At 38.2% G+C, this 22,313-nt stretch overlaps 1 protein-coding gene across 1 annotated transcript in view; it reads right to left on the reverse strand.

The window, feature by feature from the left end:
- Positions 1 to 3,827: 3,827 nt before the first annotated feature.
- Positions 3,828 to 22,313, reverse strand: part of LOC142382971 (leucine-rich repeat transmembrane neuronal protein 4) — a 59,958-nt gene continuing 41,472 nt past the window's right edge. Inside the window, exon 3 of the mRNA XM_075469097.1 lies at positions 3,828 to 4,590. The gene's annotated coding sequence lies outside the window, so the exon portion shown is untranslated. The remainder of the gene's footprint in view (positions 4,591 to 22,313) is intronic.

Consider the following 22,313-nt stretch of genomic DNA (forward strand, 5'->3'; position numbering starts at 1 on the left):
TCAAATTGATATTACAATCACTCAGCACAGTTAAGTCCCATTAGTTATTGTTAGTTATGATACTCACATCAAGCTCACAATTTTTTTACAGCATCCAATGACATCAGACTTACCACTTAAAGATCTTGGTCATTTTTTAAACAAAGCACTGTTGAATTCAGACTAATGCACACAAAATAGACCTCTGCATTCTATACAGTTTTGGTTTATCCATCAGAAATGATTGAATTTACTCAGCTCTTGCTTTATAGATAATTAAGCAAGAAAAACACAACGCTTGATCCATGACTTGGTTGAACTGACAGAAAACACAAATGAGAGATATAAATTTAATGCCTACACTGCAAACATTATACCCTGTTTAAAGAATGAGACTAAAGGTGTCTGTCCCAGGCAGAATTTAGTGTTTACAGCGGCTATTAATATTCACAGAACATAACAAAAAAAGGAAGAGTGAAAGAGTCCTGTTGTTAGGTATTATCCACTAAATATGATCACTTAACTTTCACATTTTATACTTATCCAATATTTTATTCTGGAACAAGATGTTTTTTTGTTTTGTTATTCTTTTACCATTAACAAAAGAAAAATATTTAAAATGTCGAATAACTAGAATGTCTGCTGAATATAAAGCTACATTCTGCAGCAAGGGTGACAGGGGTTGCAGAAAAGAAGCAAAACATAGCTGCTAATGTATTAATATCCTCGACCAGCCTCCATCCAGAGGGGACACTTTTACTAAATGTGCTTGTACTTGTACTAGACCAAGAGGGAGGCTCTGATGGCTCTTTTAGATGGAAAGTGAAATGCAGTGTGCATGCTGCTGGGTTCAGAGCACTGGTCATCGAGTTTACAGAAAAACAGGCGGAGGAAGTCTCAAAAACTCTGTCTTTGAGACTTCAAGCTTGTCATTTTGTTGTTGGCAGCCAGGGATTTCCTGGTTTGTATGCATTGTGTATGTTACCAGCAAAAAAATGTATCTGTCCCTCGTTAAAAAAACAAAAGTAATGGTAAGACAAGCGCTATCACCAGCCCTGAGAAAAAGAAATGTGCCCTGAATGTGCCAGTCTGCTTGTGACACCCAGCAGAACTGTGTTGCACTCTCAGATAGCTATCCTGTGGGGTAAGGAGGGATCAAAGTTGTGTCAGGGAATTCACACACAAAAAGCTTTTCATCCATTTTTTCCTTCTGCGGCTGGAGAGACGTCTCCTGTCTGTTGGCTGCAAAAGTATTTATGCACATTACGAGCTCCCTGAGCTGCATGCGGCATCGAGCTTACTCTTTGTGTGGTAACCCTTTGAAATGAAACAGTTTCAGGGTGCAGCAGTATGATTACAATATCGGGTCTGAAAGGGCCAATAATCTATAGTGACCTGTAATCCTAATGGAACTTTCATGTGGTCTAAGAAGAAACATATTTGACTGTATATATATATAATAGTAGCAGATGAAAAGATGTAGCCTTAAGATCTGAAAAGTGACACTATTGCTTAGGTGCATTCTTTTTCATGGCCACCAGAGCTCTACTCCGCTGTCTGCAAAGTCTAATTGTCTTTGATAAAAGTCAATTAGACTTAAAAGTCTTTGATTGAATAAGACCACCTCTCATTTGATTCATCACCTCAGTAATCATTCTCCTGATAAGTTCATGTTCTCAGTTCACATCTTCAATCATCATCGATGCAGCATGATGTTCATTTTGTAATTTTTGCTCCCATTTTGATCAAAACAGGCACAGGCAGGGTATGCTTTAAGGTAATAGCTACCGTACCAGCGTGTGTAATGAAGTCAGTCTGATCGACTTTAGCTAAAATATATGCCAAATTTTAGGTGGTTGATGTCATGGTTACTATGTCCATATTTTAAATGCAATCTAAGAAACACTACATTATGTTGTAACTGTTTTTCTTATAACAACATTTACCATTGCAAGACAATTAACAGGTTACTAATGTTTTACATTAAACAAAGGTAACCTAACTCTTAGACCTTCAGTACCGGGTGCAAAAAAACCTGAAAACCATACTCAAAAATGAAAATGTTGATCTGCCGGCAGTACCTATTTGGTTTCTAAATTGGTTGAAAGTTGTTGTCTACTGAACTGGTTTCGCAAACGGTCAATTTTTGGCTGACAAGCCACAAGTGTATCACATTTACCTTTCACCATGCTTATGGTGCTGTATACTATATATATACTGCATCTCACTGTGTGTGAGGAACATGGAGCTGCTATTGATTCAGGACATTAATTGTGTTTTTTTCTTTTTTTTTAGAGAGTTGAGCAGACTGCATTAATAATGGTCACACAGTCACAGAGGGAGAAGAAAGCAAGAGATAGGTACCATCAGGGTCAGTCGCTAATGCAAAAACATGGTGTATCACTAGTAAACAGTCTCACCATCAGGGCTGTGCTCTAAATAAAGCAAACAGTTGTTTGAGTCAATACCACTGATGTTACTGGTCATTTACCACAGTTTATTTACCATATATTATAGTGTAACATCTTGTAAAAAGCACACATGTAAATAAATGAGTGCACATTCAGATAACTGGTTTTATAATACATTATGAAATCAAAAGAACATTAACCACAAGAGTTGATTTAAATGAGGGATGGAAAGTAAATGCCCCGGTGCAGCTTCTTGCTGTTTATTTTTCTTCATTTCAGCTCAGTCAGATGAATTTAAATGTTATCAACTTCACAAATCAAATGTCAACAACAAAATTATACTTACTGTAGTGCTGGCAAATTGTGTAGGCTGTACATTTTATATGGCAATTGCTGTCTGTCTTAAGTCGTATTTGTTTATTATGATATAGGTAAATCAATCTGAGTGGCTCATTTCTTGAAAGGAAAAACGTGGTCAGTCTAGGTGAGACTGACATGGAGGTCACAAAAATACGGTGGCCGACACGTGCAAACGCGCTGCAAGCGGCGAAACAAATCCAACAGTAAAATGCTGCAAGAGAAAAATGCGGCAATCACAAAAACGACCGGAGCACACGCGCTGCAAACATCAAAAGACATGCAAGACAGAAACGCTGCAAACATCAAAACACATGCAAGACAGAAACGCTGCAAACTTCAAAACACATGCAAGAAAAAAATGCGCTGCAAACTTCAAAACACATGCAAGACAGAAACGCTGCAAACATTAAAACACAACGAAAGTTCGCCAGGCCACTAGGCGGTCTCGACCTGTGGGATAGGGGATATCTATGGGAGATCTACCATATTAATGAAAGAGAAGAAAGTCAAAAGGTAGTTGTCATTTATGTCTTTTTTAAACACTTGGCCGTAATCTTTTACCTTATAATAGTGACATAACTCCGCTGCTCTTCTATAATAAAGTAAAAGATTTTGGCCAAGTGTTTAAAAAAGACGTAAATGACAACGTACCTTTTGACTTTCTTCTCTTTCATTAATATGGTAGTTCTCCCATTGTGGTCCCACAGGTCGAGACCCCCTAGTGGCCTGGCGAACTTCCGTTGTGTTTTGAAGTTTGCAGCGCATTTTTTTCTTGCATGTGTTTTGATGTTTGCAGCATTTTTTTCTTGCATGTGTTTTGAAGTTTGCAGCGTTTCTGTCTTGCATGTGTTTTGAAGTTTGCAGCGTTTCTCTCTTGCATGTGTTTTGATGTTTGCAGCATTTTTTTCTTGCATGTGTTTTGAAGTTTGCAGCGTTTCTGTCTTGCATGTGTTTTGAAGTTTGCAGCGTTTCTCTCTTGCATGTGTTTTGGGGTTTGCAGCGCGTGTGCTCCGGTCGTTTTTGTGATTGCCGCATTTTTTTCTTGCAGCATTTTATTGTTGGATTTGTTTCGCCGTTTGCAGCGCGTTTGCACGTGTCGGCCACCGTACAAAAAGCAGCAGAAAAACTCAGCTTGGCCAATCTTTAATTTTTTTAAATTTAAAAACTCAATTGTTTATCACACTGTTCCCCTGTTTTGTTAACAGCATTTTGCATTTCATTACGTTACCTGCACAGCAGAGAGGTGCCCAAATGATTAAAATCTGGAGAAATGTGTTTAATAAGATTAACAAATCATTAAGTTATTAATCCTTGAGAGGCAAAGCAGAGCGTGGATACTCATGCTGCTGTTCAGCCTCCTTTGCTAATTGAGGACACAGAGGGTCAGTTAGGTCAGATGCTCACTAATCAATACTGCTGCACTCCTTCATTTCCACTGAAAAATTGTTTCATTTTCTTTACCCTGGGTCCAGGATGCTCTGCAGTAGATTAATTATCTCCTTTGCTTCTTTACCAGTTCCAGTTTTCTCCCATGCAACCTTTTCTTTAATTTGAACTGTCCACCGATTCTGTGCAGCAGAAATACTGTTGTTTGGAGATGGAGCCTCACAGTGTGCTCAGCTCACTGGTGGTGGGAGTAAATCTGGGGGCAAGGCAGCACAGGCTCAGAGGGGAGGGCAACCATTAGGCCTGGGTGGTACAAGGCTGGCCCAGGACCTCCCATCACCTGAGTGGAGGGCTCCATGCCCACATTGTGGTGCAGCGACAGGTGGGCATGGCAGTAATCCAGAACTGACTGCTCACACCTGTACAGTGTCAGGGGATTCAGCTGCCGCGGTATCTGGACAGAACAGAAAGCAGGAAATAGAAAGGAGAGAAAAAGGGAGTCACATATAAGGTTTCTAAAACAGCCAAAAAAGCAACCATGCCAACATTTGTCAGCTCTCAGAATTTGAAATTGGCTTAATTTACATCATGCTGTCATGGCACAGCTCAGTCATTAATGAAGACTTGGCCGGTGATACAGCGTTGCGCCCCAAGACCTAAAATCTGTGGCGTTCAAACACCCACTTTCAGCTGGAGTGATTTATATGCAAGATGAAAGCCTTAAGCAAGAGTGCACACATATTTTTTGCCCTCTTTTAAATGGAGTCAAGGCTCCATTTAGAAGAGAGTGCTTATTACATTACAAGCACTTTGCTGATTCAAAGAATCCTGTTCATTTAATGTGCTAGTGTGGTCTGAATTATGTCAATTAAACGAAATAAAGCTGCATCACAGCCTGTTTAATATTGATATTAATGTCCAAACTTATATTAATACTTTCAAACAAATTATGAATGCACTCATGCATCTTGAAATGCTCAAAGCATCAGGATGCAAAAGTATTCACAAACATTAGATTGTAGCAGAAGAAATGCAGCACATGAATGCATATGAGCCATCTAAGCTTTAATACTGACCTCCACGTGGAGCCACATTTACATATATGGGAGAACCCCTCCCCCCATTTACTTTCACAATGTATTGTTGTTTATCATACATATTAATCTTTCCTTAAGTAGGATAAAACTGGACCTATAATGTAAGTGCATGTGAGTAAAAATAATAAATTGTGGGTGGAGCATCTATTGTCACATATTGTAGTTACTGTATTCATTCTATTGGAACACAGAGGATTTACATAAAGAGGATTGGATGTGAAAATAGCTTTTAGGCCTACTCTTTATTTGGTTTGGTCAAGTTTTCTTCAGACCCTCAAATTTAAAACCCCGTAATTTTCAAAGGGCAGTTTTCCTTCTTGGAACTGATGTGACTGAGTTTATTCTCTTCTTTATTAATGAGAGTGGCTAAAAACACTCTGTTGTCTAATTCAACAGCTGAACTTTGCATACTACTTCAGAGGACTTAATAAAAATTCATGAACAATGCTCTGAATGCATAATGAGCTAGGTGAAGGCAGGGGGGTCTAGATCTGGGAGTTCTCTGTACAGACTGTTAATAGGAAAGGCTACACTGCAACCTTGTTTCTCCAATTATCTCAACATAAGAAGTAAAACATGTAAGCAGAACATTCTATATAAATTTGGGCAGATGGACCAATACCCCTCTCTTTATGTGTACAGCAGTAGTTGGCTAAGTGCTAACAACCTCTGTCTCTTCAACACTTTTTCTGTTTAACATTTCCAGTTAATTTCAGCTGAAATCCAAATGTTAACATACAATCAATTGTGTTATTTAGACAATAAATGGCTTAGTTTGCCTATCACCGCTGAGATCAGGGAACCAGCTCTGTAACAACAATAAGGAATGTATCCTTTAAAAGGTAAAATTACATCTTTATACAGGTCTCCTCATTATAAACAATCTGCAGAGTCCAGACATTATTCATTTATGTAAAAAAAAAAGCTTCTTATAACCACCTAAACCGTTTTGGGGTTTTGAAAGATTTTTGTCATGCACAAATTAAATTCAAAAACCTTGAAGTCTTGAGAGAGCGTGGGTGCTCGCTGCCAGTTTATTTCTGCTGTGCTTGAATCAGAGTATATCATTTCATTGTGCCAATTTAAACCTTTTTCAAAGTAGCTGAAGAAAGGAGCGTCTCATTTTTCATCATTCCGATCAATCTAAGGCGAGCGCATCAACATTGTGTTTTTTGTTAGCAATCTTGTGTTTGTATTTGGATCTTTTCTAAACTCAAACAAATTTTTTTCCCCAAACATATTATGGACGAGTATGTTTGGTTTGTTTCACACAGATGCTACTAATCACAAAGCTTACTTTTAAATGCATGCTGTCGGTAAAAAATGTGCAATATCCTCCTCAAACACTAGTCTGCTACACATCAACTGCTACCTTTTTCAACACCTGGCTTGAACTGTCGCCTTCTGTAGCTCACATAAAGTGCACTCTCAACCTACAGTTTACCAAGCTGCACTCACTTTTTCCACTTACGTGGAGCTGCTCACCATGAAATAAAGCATAGTTTCTATTTCATGGGGTCTTTAATATTTAGTAAGGCTCTCAACAGTATTTTTCATTGACAGCTGGGGGCGGATTATCTGCAGCTTTTCTCTCGTAACTGTTGTAAAGTAGAACTGAAACAGAAATATTTGAGCTCATATGACTTGCTCCAGATCTGCCCGCCAAAGCCTCCTTTTATAATTCATCATATGAATTTGTAATAATGGGTGTTCTGCAGAGTTAAAGAAAAACAGAACCATTTCAAACGTATCATTTCATGATAATCTTCATCTCATGCAAAGTTGAGAATGTTTTTTTTATTTTGGTAAAAATTATGGAGTGAAAATATGAGAGAAAGAGGAAAGAGGTGGAAACTTGCGTTTAAAACTTATAAAATGAACCGTTCTATTGAGCCGAATTGAAGTGAATCTCTTTTGCTCAATGTATATTTTGGCACCACCTCATGTAAACTACCAAACAATACAGTATGTGACTTCAGGCACCAATGCGATAACATGAATGAATAAAATACAATTCAAGACGTCCAGTTTGAGCTAAACCTGAGGAAATGAAATCCATCTGCAGTATTTTGCTGGTTTTTGTTTCACTGCAATTACAGCAAACATTAAGCTGTATTCAATCTACTTTTTTTGCATAGAAACATGCTTATGTTTGGATTAAAAGTAAGAACCGAGAAACTCAGAGAATTCAGATACAAAATCTACTTTTGTTTTGCTTTCAGTGCTTCATTTTCATTGCGTGTTTCACAAACAAAGCGGTCAAAATTCAGCTAGATTATACTTTGCTGCCAGGTCACTACTGTGTTATGCTTGATATAGCACTAAACTGTCATGGAACAGAAAAAGCGGGTAAAAATAGCAGATAACAGAGCTCAGAGAGCCATTTGTTGTGTTTTGTCTGGAGGCTCCAGAAGGACCCTTAAATATGATTTGTGCTGGTCTCACTAATGGTTTCAGAACATATTGTTCTGTAACTTTGCAGAAAAGAGAAAAAAACAGGCAAAATCCCAAAAATATTTCTAGCTGGACTTCGTCACTTTATATGACATATGTGCTGGACAATAGTACATATTGTCTAAGTCAGGGGTTCTCAACCTTTTGCAAGCGGGGCCCCCCCTAAGATGGTTCATTGCAGTTGGGGCCCCCCCTCCTCCCGACACCACCCCTCCCCCTTCACGGCCCCACCCCCACGACACATTATGTTAAGTTATGTTACGTTACGTGACGTCGCAGGCTCAAAATACTACCCCCTGGTAAATTTGAAATGAAACTAGTCATACAATAGTCCAACTTCTTGCATTTTCGAGGAGGGAATTTTCGTCATTTTTTATTTTTTCCGATTTTTTATTTTTTTTTCCCCTCATCCTGTAGTCTACTCGTGCCCCCCCGGGAGAGTGTCCGCGCCCCACCGGTTGAGAACCACTGGTCTAAGTGTACCAACCCATCAACCTGTTAAAAACATCTGAAAAAGCCAACTTAGATGGAACTCTGTGTCCAAGATAGGGCTCTTGCACTGCAACTTTACAATACACACACAAAAAAAGTTTGAATAAATATTGCCTGGATCTGGATGGCTTGATTCGATTGGATGCATATTAGTGGCATACAGTGGTGAAGGTTAAACCAGGCTGAAGTTTGACAGTAAGCATGTGGCATGCTGTGATTTGTTTGACGAGGTGATAAAATGTTGTGCTTTGACGCAAATCCTTAGAAATAATGGATTTCTAAGTGCAGTGGTACTGCTGTGGCTACGTGTCTGAAAGCTCCATTAAAAAAATAGCTGTTGAGATATTTACAGAAAACCAGAAGAGAGGTCAGTTGATCCAGCTGATTAGATATTTGAGTCTGAACCAGAAAAAATAGTACAGCTGGAAAACAATGGAGAGATGGCACAACGACTGTCTTTAGATTTAGTTGCAGTTTACCCAACTAAACATTTTCTTTTCCTCTACTGTTTTTGTCAAACAGCTTTACTCAGTTGTTGTCAGTCTCTCTGGATAAGAGCATCCACTGATGACTACAAAATGAAATGTCAAAATAGAGTCAATTAATTTCATGTCATCTCTCTCCATAAGTGTGATGAAGAGTCTTTGCAGCTGACAGTTATTAAACTGGGATAAATACTGTTCTATGATTTAAATGTGCAACACATCACAAACACTACACACACTAAGAAACATTTTCCTATGCCTCATGAATGAGATGAAGTCTAAATATCTGCATTTCAGAAGCAGTAAACTAAAACAGGATCAGTTTCGCATCTTAGCATATAAGAAAGGAATAAAAGCCTTTTTGGCCAACCGAGCTGACGGAGCATTCAGGTTTAATCAGGAATATTGGGGAAATGCTGGCGGTTATAGTTGGAGCTCTTAAAGGGGTGAGTCACTGGCTAGCACAGCTTGGATATCTGCCAATAGATCTGCTCAAAGCTGAATGCTCCACACGGTCAGATTTTGCTTGAGGCACAGTCACCACCTTTCCTCAACTTTAAGGAAATCCTTTCTAATTTAGCTTTACAATACACAATCAGATAAATAATTAAGAAAAACAGAAATCTCTTGAATATAAACGCTGTCTAAGAATAGCCTTGTTTCTGTCACGCCCATGGACTTAATATCATGTTTTAAGTTACGTTTTTGTGTTCAGTTCATGTCTTGGTTTTGAGTTTTTAGTTTTGCCATTGTTTTTCCCCTCACTTCCCTCACTCAGGTAATTAGTTCATTCCCCTCACCTGTCCATTGTTTCCAGCTGCACTCACTCTCCAATCACTCCCAGCCCTCTATTTAGTCTCTTGTCTCCCCTGTCTGTTTGTTGGTTCTTTGCTAGTGTTCATGACCTGTCTGTCCCAACCTGACCTGCCCGTCTTGTTATCCGTTGTACCCTCGTTTTAAGCTAAGTATTTAATTATTCCATGCCATGAAAATCTTTTGTTTGTTTTTTCCCAGTTATGTTTTTGAATCCTGCTCAGCCGCGCTTTTAGTTTGAACTTTGTTTTTTGTTAATAAATCAGCTTTTACTTTTGAAATCCGCATCCGTGTCCTACCTTCCCCACCTTCACCCCCAACCCCAAAACCTGACAGTTTCCTCTTGACAAGTGTAGGTCTTTATTCAGTGAGTCACTGGCTACTAGCCAAAGTAGTGGGCATCTGGCATGAGTCTGATCTTGTTTTCACTCTGTTAACTGTTTAAGCTACACCTTGCCCTATTTACCCTGAAGTGAAATACAAGAGAAGATAATGTACTGAGTGTGATATGCAGAAAAGCTGCAATCTGTGGGAACTTCTCCTTTTTTTTTTTTTTTGACAGTACATTTTTACTCCAAGTTATTTGATCCCATTTACCTATTTGTTTTCTTCATTTTACTCAAAGCTAGGTGGCTCATTGTTATCACTGTAAACTTCTACACTTCTTCAGTTTGAAATGTTGAGAAATGATCTTCTCAACCGGTGTGGGTATTGTCTGGTGCTTAAATTGAACACAGCTATTCGTATAAAAAGCATATTTTAAACAAAGCATATATTTCAGTTGTGCTGTGGGTTGTTGCATGTTGGGTGTTGACAACACAAGAGAATTGGTTGACATGTCAAGAAAATGCAACAAAAATGACCAAATACAGATGACAAAGTAAACAGTGAAGAGAAACTGCCAAGATGAAAAGTCGAGTAAAGAAAATTAAAGTAGGCCTAATGCAGAAACACAAATCAATGGAGACATCTGGGCTTGTTTGCCCTTAGCAAAACATAAGTACTGAAAACCTCACCTCAGGCAATATAAGAAATGATTTATTACCACTTCTGCAGTAAGGACCTTTTCTACTCAAGACTGCAATGTCTGACATACAGTTTTTGAGAACCAAGTCAGTTTGTTTAACTCAAGGAATGGACCAGTACTTCTGACGAAAGGAAGATCAATGCAATAACTAAAAAAATTCATCTTTTCGATAGAGCCAGATGAGACACTAGAAAGCACAATTTTATGTCAGTTTTGTAAAAAAATTAAATAAAGCCACATGTGAATCCATGCTAGCGGTGAAGTCTGAAAAAGGGGGTAGTCCTAATTTTCATATTTAGCGGTGTGTACAGCAAAGTTAATAACTGTGTTAATAACTCATAAACAATGATATGTATGACTATCTGGCATATTTAACTGTCCCAAGAACAGACCAAAGGATTTTTACATTGTCACATAACTTCTGCTCTTCAAATTTAGGAAGTAAGCATCGTTATAAAACTAAAATACGAGATTGAGATTTTGCAACTAGTCCTTCTTAGTGCATCTGAAAATGGGACTCGTAGCTTGCAAGTCTATTGGCAGGTAGTTTCTTCTGTAAACTGTGCCTAGAAACAGCTGATTAGCTATAGCATAGGACGTTCATGTTTTTTTGAAAATTAATTTTTGTATGGATACTTAACTTCTGTCTACTTTTATTTCATACACCTATTTTGGACCTCATCTGCCTGTGATTGAACCACCTTACTGAACATCATGCCTCATAACCTACTTTTAAACTAACCAAGTGTTACAGTTACCTAAAAAAACGTTTACAAGCCCAGATCTCTTTGCAATGATGTTTTGATTTTATCCTGTGAGATTAAATACGTCATTATATATGTATTATCAACACAATACAATACTATTTCACTGTTTTAATAGGATTATCATCAATACTGCCTTATAGTGACACTCCAACAACCAATCCAATGAAGGCAACAGGACTTGCCAGTAATATTTAGAGGGGAGCACCACATGCCATCACCATCCCAGGAAAAAAAATGACTTGCAGTATACTATTGTATATGATGCACATCAGAGGGGATTTAGAGGTTGGTAAACTCAGCGCTGACTCAGCATTTACTCCTTATATCCACATATATCCTGAACTTCACCACTGCACACTACCAAGTTGCTATTGGCTAGACTGCTTAGTATTTAGCCTGTCAGACAGACTGGAATCAGTATGTAACATATTCAGGTTAGGCAGACACCTTCCTCTGATTTTGTGCTGATTACAAGACAATCTATAATTAGATATTAGTTAATTCATACATATTAGAATGATATAAGTTTCTTGAGGTTAAACTCACCTAGATAACTGTATACTTATACTAGACATAGGCGGTTTATGTTTTTAGTGTTTGCTATTTTTTTTTTGTTAAACCTAACGAGGCAAATAATGTCAAACTTTTTATTCCAAGGCGAAAAAGCCTGACTGATGTCAGAAAGTTTCACATTCCTACTTTTGTGTCTAATGGCAAAAGTCACAGCATTTTAAGAGATCCCTCTGGCCCCTTTAAAACCCTTAAATGGAGAAGATGAAGAGGACAATGATGTACACTCTAGTGACAAAGCACACAACAATTAATTTAATTTCTCAAGCCGTTAGCTTTGGGTGGCTAATGCAAATATTCACATAGTTGGTCCCCCTTTGCACAACTCTGAATGTAGGTCAAGCTGCAGCAAAGTGATTCCCAATTCGGTGACAGGCAGCTGCACCATGCCAGCATGCCTCAGACTAGCACAGGAGACATGAGCTCTCATTGGCATATTAACAACATCCTCGGCCTGAGCTGTGCTGCTGCTCTCTGTCAGCTGGATAATTCACTCAGTGGTCAATGCTGCGGCGAGAGAGCACAGACAAGCTTCTATTATCACTGCTGTTTACTGCTAAACACCCATGAATGCTGAATGGCATGCTAATAGCCACAAGACCCCCCTCTTTGATGTCGGTTGGCATGGCATAACAACTGGACAGTACACGTAATTAGGCGAGTGCCCTATGCTGTAGAGGAATAATGTGTGAATTATCATTTGGGATAACTACAACTTAAATCATCCATCTAAGCTTAATTGGGAACTATGTTCAGCAACCAGTAGCTCCTTCCTCAACCTCAGAGGTAACTCATGTTCCTTCTTAAAAAAACTTTTCTCTAGACTACACAGAATATCTCAACCAGACCAAACACTCCTTATGATCTACAAAATAATCGTCTGTAATTCCTGAATTTCTCATGCCAAATTTTCATGAACACCTATTTTATAACTGGAAATGGAAATCAACAACTCATACACAACATGGCACTCCACATAATTCCCTTCAATGATTACTATGGATTCAAGTCAGAAATGTGTTCATATTGCCAACAAAAACGTGCTGATGGCTATGTTCATGCTACCTGTCGCTACACACCAATTAAAATGTTCTAAAAAGACCTAACTGAGTCATTATGTCCCCATGTCTCTGCTCCATAGGAGACATATCAACCACCAAACTGAACAAGAAAGAAATCAGATTATTCCTGCTGACTCCATTCATTGCCATGAAAACTATCCACATGAACTGGAAATCAATGAACATTGTTCAAAAGAAGGAAAAATTTGAACTCATGTTATAATAACTTTCCACAATCCTGCATTTATTATTCCCTTTGCCTGACTATCAACCACAACTTGAATTTGTACATTTCAGTTTCAAACCATGCACATGTGCCTTTTTTTCTCTTTTCTTTTTCAAGAAATAGGCATTTTAAACCTATTCTTGCTGCCATTCTCTGGCTGCTTGTGAGTTGATTTGAAGATATGTGTTTGTCTTTAAAGCCTTGCACGATCTGCTCCTGCCTATATCTTCAATCTTAACCCCTATGAGCCAGATTGCTGCTTGGTGTCCTCTGGAGCAGCCTTTCCAACGATTCCTCAAACTTGATGTGTCTCCAGAGGTGACACAGCCTTCTCTGTGTGGAGCTTCCTTTGCTGTGGAGCACCTTGAGTTATCCAGAAGGCCAATAAAGTAACTTCTTTTAAATGTCATCTTGAAACTCACCATTAAAACATTTTTTTTTTTTTTTTTTTTTTAAAGCTGCTGCTACTTTAAAAATAAAATAAAAATGTGTTAATTCTACCCTGTGTTCAAATAAAGTTTCTATTTTTATGAGAGTAAGGTGGAGAAAGGGGTGGGGGTGGAGGTTAGGTGCTGTAAGCATAGATGTATGATTCACTGTTTAGTTCACACTTCCTCCAAGCCCACCACTGCTTATTCATCCATTTCTCCATCTCATATCCATTTTATTGACTTCTGCCTTGGTTTGTCAGATGAACACACACTTTTTGGACCATATCACCTTCTCAGGTAATTACAACACCAAAATAAACAAATAACATGGACGCTGATAATAATAATGATAAAATAAATCCAATTCACAACTATCGATACTAGAAAATAAGGCAAGGTGAAAAATGTGAAGTAACATCCCTTTCTCAACATAACAAATAAACTACACAACATAAATCACATGAGATGACAGACTGTTTGCATTTGCCTTAAAGGCTTTAGTAGCAATGTGGGGAGCAAAAACTGACTTCCATCTGAGAAGGAACTGAAAGTTTTATTACAGCGTGTGCAAGAAATTCCAAAAAGATAATCTTTTGCTGACTTTAATATTCACCATGTAATGACATTTCTATTTGAAAAGCATCTCTTTGTCAAAATAACCATAATCCTTCAGATGTGGGGGATTTATCTTCTCCTAATGCTGCTCATCCCATTTTCTGCTCATCAATGTTGGCAACGCATGCAAGGATTTGCTGTTATGTACTGGGTGGACAATTCATGAGTCCCTGTGTGGTCTTTCTTGATTGTAGACACAGGTAACCTGAATACTGAAACCAAGAAATATAATTTCATCCACATTCAACAAGAGGCGCACAGTGATCATGGATGTGCAATTCATTGGTTCATTCTCCCCTGTTGACTGTTTTTCTCTCTTGACACTCCCACACACCTTCCTAACTGCACACATCCCTTCTTACACTATGTGCTGTTGCAGCCTGTCAAAACAGCCATTTGAAACCTCAGTCTAAGAATAATGAAAAAAAAAAATGTTGCCTCTCAGGTTGTGGTTGTTCACTTGGGAATCTGATATCATCAAAGTGGGACATTCTTTAATATTTGTTATTAATTAGTGTAACATACATCACACCAAAAGCTAAAGAAACATACATTTTACTGAGAACAAAAATCAAATTGAAAAATGATGATGATTATTATTATCATGGCAAAATATTTTATATGATCATTTTGAATTATTATCATTCCTCCTTCATCACCATCTCCATCTCTTCAATAATCTTTCTGTCTTGGTTTATGAATTTTTGTGTATTTTTGTTTATTTCTTGCTCTTTAATTTTCTTTGTTTTCTTTATGTTTCCTGTTAATTTCACTTCCTTGTAACACCTGTTTCCTGTAGCTGATTCCTAATTTTGTAAAATAAAAATGATGATCAAAATATCATCATGACTTGCTAAAGACTAAAAAGGGTGTACTAAGTATACCATACCAACTTCATGAGTAAATACCCTATAAACTGCATAGATGATGATGTAAATTTTAATGACATAAACCAAGTAAGTGTGCATGAATAAATAAACAAACAAATAAATACATAAATTGACCATCACAGGTATAAAGGTACAATACTTTGATCTACACTCAAAGCACATCTCAAGCTGCATGAAAGGGTTGTCGTATAGGATGCAAAGCTTGTATTTGTAGTTTAGTTTAGTTATATCATATATGAGAAAACGGCAGTCATGTGGATTTATTGTTTGCCAGTTCAGACCAAAAACAGCTGGTAGGTTATATAATTTGTGAGAGAACTTTGTTAATCAGACTTGATTCACCTTTGCTCCAATAAAAATCAAGTCTTCTTCAAAATGGGCAAAAAAACCCCAAACACCTCAGTTTTCAGCACGCCGTATTATTTCATTATTCAATGGATCATTGGATTTTATCAGCCTTATTTTGTCTAGATGAGATAGTGAGCTAATGATGCAAATCACAGATAATTCAGTCGGTTCAGAAAGGATTATGAAAGACTCAACTGACAGATGCCTGTTTAATGGATATCATAATAACCACAATTTAATGTTTACTGATTACGTTTAACTTAAGATTTACAGATGCAGGTAGTATCTCCTGCCGGTGTCTATCCTGCCCATATTTGAAATATCTTAACTCTGTGGGAATTTGTTGATGTGGAGGTATTCCAAGACATCAGAGATATGGTGATTTATTTCAAGCTTACACACAGTAGATGGTCCAATTAAGCAACTGTTTTTATAAGTAGCAACTCTGCAGAGTTCAGCCATAACTAAACACAATATAAAGAGGATAAGTAACGGTTTGGGCTAGAGATTAATTTGAGGATTACAGTTGAATTTCTAAATAGGTTGAGGATAAAGGTGGGGTTTAGGATTGAAATATGGAGTAGGGATTAAGCAAAACTCTCCGGGGGCTACATCAGTCTGACTCAAAAGACACCATTGCTAACCCTCCTGATGGCTTTTTTCAACAAAACATTCTATTCATTTCCATCCTTCTGCTCAGTATCTCTTGCTACTATCAGCAATGCACAATAACTTGAAGCATTCTAGCCAACAAGCTATCTAATTACATTATTTGGGAAACACTGACAAACACCTGACTTATGCATAAAACAGATGATTAGTCTTGAGCAAACTGTTCTTCTTGCATTTTCCCCTCCAGTGCTGTGTTTATAAAATAAATGGTGCACTGAAAGTTCTGATTCTTTGAAGACATTCAAATTATTCATGATTTAGTTTATTTTACGTATGCCAGAAAACATTCTGTGACTGAGGGTCCTTTTTTAACCCAAGCTTCAGGATTGCCAAATTTGTGACAACAGAAGTTAGACTGAAGAGGGAAACAACAAAGCAGCAACAATGAATGTGATGCTTAGACTCTTGTCAATCAGCAAGAATGCTTCCAAACATAATGAACCAATTTTTAACACATTGTTTTGGCCTTTTGGCATGCTAGAATTAAGATGTAAAATAAAAAACTAACGTATCGTCTCCCATTGTTGGCTGCACATCCAAGCTGTGCATTTTCCATTTGTCAACTCACTACTTAGTTCGCAGAATAATGTGTGGCTTGACTTCAATCTCCCATACTATCACCATCTTACGAAAGGTTAGCTTTCTTCTTTTGGTCCAAAGCTTTTCCTAACTACACCCCTCATTTCCTCTGCCTAAGATAAAGGGAAAACAGCCAAGCAATAATTTAAGTTGAATTTAAATTTCTAAATTACATATGCATAACTTACAGAAGGAATTTTTAGGACCTGATTAAGCAGGGCTTTTAATGCACATTAGAAGACTCAGTTCAAGAATAAATATATGAACATTTTTATAATCCTGATTTTGTTCTCTTGGCTAAGTGAACAAAATCCTATAAATTATGTTAAATAAAAAAGTCAAAGAATGCTCTTTTATTCGAACAGTCTGGTGTCCAACCAACTCCTGATGGACGTTTCTGCCTTTTAATTGCTAAATGATCCAAAGTACCCATTAGCTTGTTGTAGCCATTTCTTTTCCTACCTATTTCTTTGTTTTTTTGTTCTAGGAAGTTGAGAGCTTTCTGTACCTTTTGCATCTTGAAATGATAGCAGCAAATGCAATGACAGATGAGACGAAAGGCTTACATTGAACTGCAGAGGTGTGAGTTCATCACTATAAAAGACACCCATTATACTGCATGTAGGTATTTCATAAAGCACAAACTTGAAAATCTTTACCAAAGCAATTTTGAATTGGATACTAACATATAAAAGAAATGCAGCGGTAAAGGAGAAATCAGTTCAATGTTGGTTGTAATTTAAAGGGGAACTCCGGGGCATTTGAAGCGCATTTCCATTGCTAGAGGTTGTCAAATACTGATAGTAGGACACAGAGAGGTGCAAATCTGCGCTCCCTCTGTGGAGATCGCGCTGTTCGCACACCCTGTCATGCGAGGCTAATACGTGGTGGCTAAGGGGCAAGAGCTAAACCTTCCACGTAAAACAACAACTTGCACACTGCAGAAACGTCACACCACTTTATAAACCATCTGACAATAAAGTCACAAGCCTTACCATCAAAACCATATGCATGGTTCTCACATTACTGGCATGGGGACGTTACAAAACAACTTTATAAACAGCATGTAACTCACTCAATACATGCCCAGTAATATTGTTTTAATGTTTTAAATACTTGAACACAGTTTTTCTAGAGAAGATAATTGTTTTGTATATGGGATTATCGTCCATCGACTCTTTTGGGCTTTCACATGCGCGAGCGTACAACTAACCGGTGAGTTACATGCTGTTTATAAAGTTGTTTTGTAACGTCCCCATGCCAGTAATGTGAGAACCATGCATATGGTTTTGATGATAAGGCTTGTGACTTTATTGTCGGATGGTTTATAAAGTGGTGTGACGTTTCTGCAGTGTGCAAGTTGTTGTTTTACGTGGAAGGGTTAGCACTTGCCCCTTAGCCACCATGTATTAGCCTCGCATGACAGGGTGTGCGAACAGCGCGATCTCCACACAGGGAGTGCAGATTTGCACCTCTCTGTGTCCTACTATCAGTATTTGGCAACCTCTAGCAATGGAAATGCGCTTCCAATGCCCCGGAGTTCCCCTTTAAGGATGTACTGAAAAAGTAGACTCGGAAGTATGGAAGAAAAACAATGTAACCACCTGCGAAGTCAGACTAGAAGCAACATGAGAACCAATTTAACCTGTAATAACTGAATAGCATTGCTGAAAATGTTCTGCAATGTTCTGTAAATACTACTGTCTCAATATACACTGCTGAAATGCATTTAGTCAGTGGTGTTGCAGTGGTTTACATAAATCCAAACATGAAAGTATACTTTACATCTCAGACAAGCTGACAGATAAAGTTTATGTGCTGTGGTAAACCATCTCCTATAAATGTCACAATGTAGGACTGAGGATGTTGTGGTACCATTGTTCCATCTACCACAGTACAGGCTTTTCACTCCTGTCCAGTTTCCATGGTGATAACTCTACAGCATGGGCTGTATGTCTAACTCTTAATACAGTGGAAGATGTGAGTGTATGCCAAACATGTGCATATATGTGTGGTACAACACCTGATAGTCATTACATTAACATCTCCTTTAGTTTTCATTCACAATGAACATACACAAAGTCATGCCCATAATTTTGCTGCTTATGATTGTGCGAAGGAAACAAGTGACTGCAGAAAATCTTAAAGGCAAAGGGTTGATGGAGAAAAAAAAATAAATTTTGGTTTAGCCTTGTTGTGTTTGTCTTTTTCCTCAAAAGAGGCCAAGAGCATGGACATCTGTCTCTAAACTTGAACCGACTTGTCCAATACCAATGAGAATGAAAATGGGAGCTGACAAGAGATGAGCTGCAGCCAGCTGTTGGCCTCCTGTAAAGCTGAGGGCCAAGGCCCAGCAAAGATTCATCTGCTGTGATGAAATGTGAAGATTGCAGAAAGATATTATGCAACTGAAGCAAAATTGCGTGAAGCCAGAGCTGTGATACAGTAGCTGCAGCACTGAATCACATTATCTTGTCATTCTTCCCCCTGTCAAACTAAGGGATTGTATTGCCCCATTTTTAGTAGTCCCAAACTGTCATTCCCATGGAACTGAACTTCAAGATGAATGGGTTTGGTTTTTAATTCAGAGTCACTGATGCTGTGCATGTCACTTCCCTACAGGCCTAGTATACAAGAAACAACTTTATCTAAGCTGTCCTTAAATGCAGCTGCAACTCTGGAACAGAAGATAACAGTTCTGTCATTAAACTGTCTTCGACAGTCAACGTGTGTGACTGTGCACTGAAGTGAAGAGGCAACACCACAGTGTATATCACACAAGCTTGATGTGATGACCTTTGATCTTTATAGCACCAGTGGCATATTGTTTTTTGTAGTTTAATTCATCTCCTGTATTCCTGATCTTGCTTTTAGCTTAAAGGATATAACCTGTGACACATTTTACACATCAAAGTATGTTTCCTGGTCTTTGGAACTGTAATGCACCTAAAGGGAGAGGGTGTGGGGAGGGGATGGGGGAGTTAAGAAAGCCTTCAGTGGCTCCACAGGGATTTAAACCAAATCTAATAAAACTTCTCAAGTAATGTGACTTGCATTGCTGTTAGTTGGGGCTGAGGAATAAAAAAGAAAAGGGAAAGTGTGAGCAGGGAGTTAGAAAGAAGTGAAACATTTTGCCTGTTGTTAATCTCTTTTTGAAACTAGAAGTCACATCAGCTGCTACGAGCATAAAACACCTAAATTGCTACAAACTGTCAGCGGTCACATTAAATGGTAATGTGGACACCAAGAAGAATTCAGAATAGACAAAAGAACTTTGTACTGTGAGTCCAACAAAAGTCAGAGCACAGCCATTTTCAATTACTGTGGTACTCACCTCTCATCATCTCAAAACTCACATCATTATTGTTAAGCTTTGTCTGTCATTGAAAGCATAATAAAAACTAGTTGCATCAAATGGTCATGACTGTCAAAGATAGTTTGTACTGCTTATACTTCCCTTAACATGCACACACACGGGGATCAGAGTACACTTAATCCTGCAATTCATACATCAATTTTCTATACCAGCTTCCTCCTGTTCAAGTTTGCAGAGGGATGAAGCCCTGTCACCTGTTGGATGAGCCAAGAGATGGGATTCACCCTGTGTAGGTCGCAAATCCATCACAGGGATGGTACACATATTTCTACAGAAAATTTTTTTAGATTTACAAGCAATTACAATAACATTTCTAATGCATACTACCATCATTTGGAAATGCACAGGCTTAATTAAGACTATTATACACTAACTAAGTGTTTGATGCATTCATTCTTTCAAAATGTGTTCCAAAGTGACAAACTAAAAACCCTAGGACACGCCATTTATGCATTTAGCTTAGTCTGAATGACAGCAACGAGTGGTTACTTTGGCTTACTTGCAAAGTTAGTATGGGATTAAACAACATCATCATGATCTGATAGCTATCCAGGAATTTAGCAAAACTTAGAGAAAAGGTCAAGTGAGTGCAATGTTTTTGATCTGATAAGAGGCTTACTGTCTCAGACGCCTACTCCACAGGAATACGGGATGAAATTACTATTAAAGCACATGTTGTTCAGCAATAATCAGTCTTTATCAAAATATAGAAATCATTTGAACTACTGCATGGGGAGAGGAGCAGCATGGGGACATAGGAGGTGAAACCAGTTCACTTTTCCTCTCAACTTATCACTTTAGTTAAGGACGTACTCAAGATGCCACTGTTGTTTTCTTTTTATAGGACAGTATGTATCTGTCAAAAAAGTGTCATCCATATGCTTTAATTTTCTGATTAAGATGAATAAACTGGATAACATTTTCCTTGACTGTTCACAATATGGGATAACTAGCTCAAATTTATTACAGAAAAACTGCTGTACTTACTCCCTGTATGCCAGAAGATATCTGATAGGAAAGACCACACAGACAGGGGCTTTTTGAAACAGGAATTCAACAGCCTTCGTGATGTGATTATTCTTTGAATCATTGTTAGGCCACGATATATCAGCCAATGATATTGAGTAGCTAAACACATTCATTCCTATAAAACTGCAACAAATTTTAACTTAACAGAATAATTGCACTAGTTAAAATATGCTTTGCAGCACTTGTACAAAGTGTTGCCCACACATAGACAGATACTGTTCTATTCGGGGACTGATGTTGGGAAAAGAACATTGTGTTTGCAGCTGAGAAGCCTTTCCCTCAGTGCTGTCTGCTTCTCTTTCCTTTTCCCTCTGTCTCCATGCATTTCTTCCTCTGTTTAACTAGCAGCTCTGCAGCCACATCACTTTGATGGTCCACTTTATTAAGATGAATGAATCTCCCCCGCGTGACGCCCTCCTTCATTTTACTGCAGTCATTCCCGGCGTACTTCAGGTGATCAGCTGTCACCTTGGGGAGCCTGACAGGATGTCCCTGAAAGTCACCTTGCTTATGTGAGTCCACAGTCCTATTGCAAACATTTTGTTTCCTTGATAAAACTGCTGCAGCATGACTCAGTTACACTGTCCATCAACTGAACAGGCTGCAATGTACGCAGCAGAATCTATAGCAATAAATCATATGAAGAAAGCAAGTAGGGAGAATGAATGGTACAGGGGAGTAGAGGTCAGCAGCCCCAATGTTTCCTGAACAAAATACATTTAAATTCACTGACAAGATGAAGGATAGGGGAGTGTAAAGGATGTTGGCATAGTCTGCCTTTGTTCTACAGTATTACTGTACAAAATTATTTTCTATTTTTTGGGCAAAGGTGCAACCCCCACCTGTTCTTTCAGCCCTGGGGGATTGGAGACAGTAAATGTAATAAATTACAACATGATGTGGTTCTGTTTGGTAATGAAGCTGTCCTTGCATTGGGATATAAACAACAAGCAATTAAAGGCTGACTGTTAATTTACTCTGCATATTGGTCACTTTAACCAAGAAAAGTTTACCCTTTAGTATAAAATACCAAAGTTAGTGACCTGACCAACCTGATCCCATGACAGAATAGGAAATACCCACATTGGCCATAGAGCAAAATGTTGCAGTTTTAAAAAAGTTTCAACAGTAACATTTTTATCACTGCTGATTGGTCAGTATTTCAGCTTTCTTTGTTAACCTGTTGACTTCCTATGTCTGCACACATGTTCCTACAAGATAGCATCCATTGTCTACGTTTCACTA

Source organism: Odontesthes bonariensis, chromosome 6 (genome assembly GCF_027942865.1).
Source record: "Odontesthes bonariensis isolate fOdoBon6 chromosome 6, fOdoBon6.hap1, whole genome shotgun sequence".
Classification (NCBI taxonomy): domain Eukaryota; kingdom Metazoa; phylum Chordata; class Actinopteri; order Atheriniformes; family Atherinopsidae; genus Odontesthes; species Odontesthes bonariensis.